We start from the raw sequence: 6,513 nt of genomic DNA on the forward strand, positions 1-6,513 counted from the left end.
TACTTGTAATTTTATTTTTCTTTTTCTATTTAAGCAATTCTTGTAATGTGTTGTATTATTCATTTATTTTCTTTATGAATATTGTAATGACAATGTAAATTGTGTGATGATCAATAAAGCTCAAGGTTTTCTCTAATGAGCTTTAATTATTATGTGTATTATTTATACTTTGTATCTTTATTATTTACTTAATGAATTTCCTTATAATTAATTTATGAGATATTTATTTTTATGTTTGAATTTGAATTTCAAATTCAACTTTGAGTTGAATTCAATCATACAACTTAACTTTGAATTCAACCATACAACTTAAGTTTGATGTGATCTCTCCCCCTCTCTTCTCAAAAACCTAATCTAGTTAAGTGAGGTACAAGTTTGTCGCACTCTCGAAACCCTAACCCTGTAAGGTGTCGAGAGAGAAACTTGTCCCCCTTCGATGCAGTTTTTATTTAAAAGCGCGAAATTTCCCCAGGATTTGCAATGCAATGCACATCCCTTTCTAAAATCTACCCCTCGATCATCTCTAAACCTGGGACATTACAGCCTTTCCCCCTTAAAGAAAACTTCGTCCCGAAGTTGTGGTTGTAATACCTGAACAGCTCGGGGTATGTTTTCCTCAGGTCTTCTTCCTTTTCCCAGGTGGCTTCCCTCTCGGGGTGATGCTTCCATTGTATCTTGCAGTACTTCATAGCTTTATTTCTGAGTTGTTTCCAGCTCTCCTCGAGAATCTTGACTGGCTTCTCAATGTAAGTCAAATCTGGTTGTAACTCGAGCTCAGCATGTGATACTGGCTCATCTGGGGTCTTTAAGCATTTTCTGAGTTGTGACACATGGAATACATTGTGAACTTGAGCTAGCCTTCCCGGTAGATCCAATTCAAAGGCTAAACCTCGGTTCTGACTCAGTATCTTGAAAGGTCCGATGTATCTAGGGCTCAACTTTCCTTTTACTCCGAATCTTTGAAGACCTTTCATAGGGCTTACCTTAAGATATACCATATCTCCAACTTGTGGCTCCCAAGTCCTTCTCTTTTGGTCTGCATAGCTCTTCTGTCGACTTTGGGCTATCTTCAGTCTATCTCTTATAATGTCAATGATGTATTGCTTTTCCTTGACATAATCAGGGTTGAACTCCTTGCTTGATCCAGCTTCATACCAACATATCGGTGATCTACACTTTCTTCCGTAGAGAGCTTCGAATGGTGCCATCTTGATACTACTTTGATAGCTATTGTTGTATGAGAACTCTGCTAATGGTAAGTGTTCTTCCCATGATCCTCCGAAGTCTAGGGCACAAGCCCTAAGCATATCCTCTAGGATCTGATTAGTTCTCTCCGTTTGTCCACCTGTCTGGGGATGATAGGCGGTACTATAATCCAACTTGGATCCTAAAGCTTCATGTAATTGCTTCCAGAATGCTGACGTGAACACGGACCCTCGATCCGACACGATCTTCTTGGGCACTCCATGTTTACTCACGATCTCTTTGATGTAAAGATCAATGAGTTTCTCTCCTTTATCCTGCTGGTTTACCGCTAAGAAGTGTGCACTTTTCGTCAACCGGTCCACGATTACCCATATCATGTCCTTCTTTTTATTGGTCATGGGTAGTCCGGTGATGAAATCCATTCCTATCTCCTCCCATTTCCATTCTGGAATGGGTAAAGGTTGTAACTTTCCTGCTGGACTCTGGTGTTCAGCCTTCACCCTTTGGCAGGTATGGCATTCCGCCACATATTGTGCTATTTCTCTCTTCATGTTGTTCCACCAGAATAGCTCCTTTAAATCCATGTACATCTTTGTACTACCCGGATGAATGGAGTATGGTGTTTGATGGGCTTCCCGGAGTATTACTTCCTTAATTTCAGCAATATCCGGAACACAAATTCTTTTCTGGAACCATAATGATCCAGATTCTCCTCGGTGAAATTCTGATGGTCTTCCCTCATCTATTCTTCTCATCTCCTCCACGATGAATGGATCGTCCAGCTGACCCATCATGATCTCATTCTTCAGGTTAACCTTTAACTCATCGGCTACTTGCAACGCCGATAATCCTTCATGGGCTTCCTTCTCCCAAAGTTGTATTTGGGCTTGACTTATTTCCTTTCTCAACTCCGGTGAGATTTCTTGTTCCACTCCTCCGGTGCTCTTCCTACTCAAGGCATCTGCTACAACATTGGCCTTTCCTGGAGTATAATTGATGGTTAAATCATAATCCTTGATCAATTCTACCATCTCTTCTGCCTCATGTTGAGTTCCTTCTGAGTGAAGAAATATTTGAGACTCTTATGATCTGTATAGAGCTCACACTTGGCTCCATAGAGAAAATGTCTCCAAGTTTTGAGTGCAAATACGACTGCTGCTAATTCCAAGTCATGTGTTGGATAGTTTACTTCATGAGGTCTGAGTTGCCTCAATCCATAAGATATCACTTTCCGATCTTGCATGAGTACGCAACCCAATCCATGCTTGGATGCGTCACAGTACACGGTGTAATCCTTGCCAACTTCCGGAACTGCTAACACCGGTGCCGTGGTGAGTTTCTCTTTTAGAGTTTGAAAACTCTTCTCACACTCCTCTGACCACACGAAAGGTGTGTTCTTTCTTAACAGTTTCATCATGGGTCCTGCTATCTTGGAGAATCCTTCAATGAATCTCCGATAATATCCTGCCATTCCTAGGAATCCTCGGATCTCCTTGACAAGCCTTGGGTGCTTCCCATTCTAGAACTGCTGCTACCTTACTCGGGTTAACAGCTATTCCATCTTTACTAATAACATGACCAAGGAATTCCACTTGATCTAGCCAAAATTCACACTTGCTAAATTTGGCATAGAGTTGATGTTCCCTTAGTGTTTGCAACATTAACCTCAAATGTTCAGCATGTTCGGCCTTGTTCTTGGAATATATCAAGATATCATCGATGAATACGATGACAAACATGTCTAGATATGGCATGAAAATCTTATTCATGAGATTCATGAATATTGCTGGGGCATTGGTTAATCCAAAAGGCACTACAAGGTATTCATGATGTCCATACCTTGAGACAAAGGCAGTTTTCGGAACGTCTTCCTTCTTGATCTTTATCTGGTGATAACCGGATCTTAGGTCAATCTTGGAAAAGACTCCCGCGCCTCTAACTTGATCAAATAGATCTTGTATTCTTGGAAGTGGATACTTGTTCTTGATTGTGACGTTGTTCAGATTCCTGTAGTCTCCGCACATCCTTCTTCCTCCATCTCTTTTATCCATGAAGATCACAGGTGATCCCCATGGTGAAACACTCTCTTGTATGAATCCTTTTTGTTCTAAGTCATCCAGTTGCTCCTTAAGTTCTTTCAACTCCTTGGGCCCCATCTTATATGGTGCCTTAGCAATCGGAGCTGTTCCTGGAATTAGGTCGATAGTGAATTCTATCTCCCTATCTGGTGGCATACCAGGTAATTCCGCAGGAAACACATCCTGGAATTCATTCACTACAGGTATATCTTCCAATTTCACTTCCTTCATGTCGTTCATTGTAGCTCCACTTCAATCTGTGTATGTTTGTCGCCTTGGTAAATCATTCTACTTCCATCGGGGCTTTTCAAAGATACCGTCTTGTTCACACAGTCGATCAATGCTCCATTAGCTTCCAACCAGTTCATACCAAGAATGACATCAATGTCCTTCATCGGTAAAATGAACAGGTCCGCGTCCAACGCGCACTTATTGATCATGATGACTTGTTTTTGTTTGGCATGGGTTACTACTATCGTTCCCCCCGCAGAAAGTATGGTTATGGGTGTATCTAACTTAGTGCAACTAATCCCATGTTTGGTGATGAATTGTTGAGAAATGAATGATGTAGTTGCACCAGTATCAAAAAGTACTTTGCCAGGATGAGTGAGTATCTGGAGCGTACCTATCACCGCCTGATCGGAGTTGACCACCTCCTCCAGACTAGTGCAGTTCAGCTTGCCGAAGGGCTTCTTATTCTTCTAGTTCCCTCCATTATTTCCTCCTCGGTTTCCTCCTCGGTTTCCTCCTCCTCCAGATTGACCTCCTCCATTCTTCTTATTGGGGCAATCCTTCATCATGTGCCCCTCCTGACGACACCCGAAGCAAATGATTCTGGGTTTACGACAATCCTTTGAAGCATGTCATTTAAACCCGCAGATGCGACAAACTATTTGGTTAGCAGTTTGAAACGCTTGGTTCTTCCTGCTACCGTAGTAGTTGCTGTTGTTGTTGTTATTGTTGTTGTATCTTGGCTTGAAATTCAAGCTGGTGTTGGGCTTGTTATTGGAAAATCTTTTAGGCTCAAACTTGGCCTTCTTCCTCTTTTCCTCCTGCAGTTGCTTAAAATCATCTTCCAGAGTGATGGCTGCATCCACCAACTCTTGGAACTCTGTTGCCCTCATCATACGGAGTTGTACTTTGAACTGGGGACTTAACCCCCTCAGAAACCTCTTCTTCTTCTTGTCCTCGGTGTTGACTTCTTCAACCGCATACCAGGACAGCTTTGAAAATTCCCTGACATAAGTCAGGATGGCATTGTCTTTCTGCTCGAGACTTTCAAACTCTCGACGCTTCAGTTCCACAATACTTTCAGGGACATTGGATTCCCTGAACTTCCTTGTGAACTCCTCCCAGGTAAATACCTTTCCAGCCGGATAAACGGCTACGATATTGTCCCACCATGATGCGGCAGGTCCACACAGCAGATGGGTAGCATAGCGAACCTTCTCTTGGTCGTTACATCCAACGGTATTGAGCTTTCGCTCAGTATCCATAAGCCAATCTTCCGCGTCCATTGGCTCGGGCGCGTATGCGAAAGATATAGGCTTGGTGTTTTGGAAGTCTGCTAAGGTGACTCCCGGATTCTCGGGTCTCTCCACCCTGTTCTGTTGCAGCAATTCTTGGAAGAATTTGTTCTGCTGCTCCAACGTTACACGTTGTCTTTCCTCCACCAGCTGCATGTACTGTACAAAATTCTGCTGCGTCATGGGTGGTGGTGGTGGTGGAAATCGATCTCCGGCTGCTCCCTCAGCCTCTTCCTTTTGTTTTGCTTCGCGCTCCATGCGCCGCGCTTCGGTCTCCTCTCCTAACGCTCCCGACATAACCCCCTAGTTCTCGCAACACAAGATGATACTCATAATTACTCCATGCGCAAGTTTTCGAGCTCAACTTTGTGCAGTAACTAGTCACGCAATGGAAATCAAGAAGCAAATCCAAATCATACAAAACATATACCCTGTATATACATGCATAAGTGGTCTTATTACAATACTCAAGTTGATGTGAGTATGCAAACTCACTTATTAAAGTATATGTACAAATTTATACAAATATTACATACTATAATACACGTGGTACTTGTGTATTATAGCCTCGCCTCCCTTGGTGGACTCTAGTCGATCTTCACTCCCGGTACATCCTGGGCTTCCATCCTGGTCGAACGTGTCGTCCTCCCGATAGACCCCGGAACATAAGGTCTCCCCGTTGGCTGGTAGTCCGAATCGATGATGATCCTAGGGAGAAATCGGTGTTCACAAACCGATCGTTAAGTGCATCATAGTCCACCCATCGGGTGTACTCCCCGTAGCTCCACCATAAATGTTTCCAACACTCGCATTCGACCCAACCCGTGTCGGATACCCTCCATCAACTCCTTCATTACTAGGATAACTGCGGTTCCGGGGTTGTGGCGTCATCATTCATCTCCCCATCATAATACACGAAGTACTATGAGTTCCAGTATCGGATCCCCAACGCCAACCCGTGGAATTTTCTATAGGAGTCTCGAACGCTGATTGTTTCCGGATTCCTCTCCGCCCTCATATCCCCCATAGGAACTTCCCGTATAGTTCCTGTGTAACAGGTGTCGCTTCACGCTCAAGAGGATCAATACTAATGTAGTCACCAGCTGAGTAAACTGGTGTGTGCACCACATTCTCCATAGGTTCTTTCCCCCTAATCTCCTCCTTGGGTTCAGTAAACTCCTCTAGCATCGTATCAATTGCTCCAGTCAGGTGATGGTTCAACTGAAAGAGTAATGATATGAAGTTGCGACTATTGTCCATGTATTTTGCAGCTGCTATAGGTTTGCGTTTTGCATATTTGTAATGGTTAAGCATGGGATCCTCTTCCTCCTGATTATGAGGAATGTGGCCGAATTCAGAACCCATAAGCTCTTTCGTCTTATGCTCCCGAATATCGGTTATGGCTCTCATAACAGCTATATGGTAGGCTGTGTTGATAGTCCTGGCTTCCCCTGCTGGCATGACTACGCTCATTCCCAGAGATTCGGGAAGTCGCAGTCCTACCCTACACTTGGCCAATACAGTACCATCATAGTACATGTATTTTTTTTTTACTTGGATCTGGGGATCACACCCAAATTCAAGTAACATGGCTCGTAGAATATCTGCAAGTCCTCCTTCGTATTCACTCAGTGTGGAATCCATCACTTTCACGTTTCGTCCGGGACGTGAACTTGCCATGTTGGCTGTAGAAATAGAAAGAT

The sequence above is a fragment of the Lolium perenne genome, chromosome 2 (genome assembly GCF_019359855.2).
Source record: "Lolium perenne isolate Kyuss_39 chromosome 2, Kyuss_2.0, whole genome shotgun sequence".
Taxonomy (NCBI): Eukaryota; Viridiplantae; Streptophyta; class Magnoliopsida; order Poales; family Poaceae; genus Lolium; species Lolium perenne.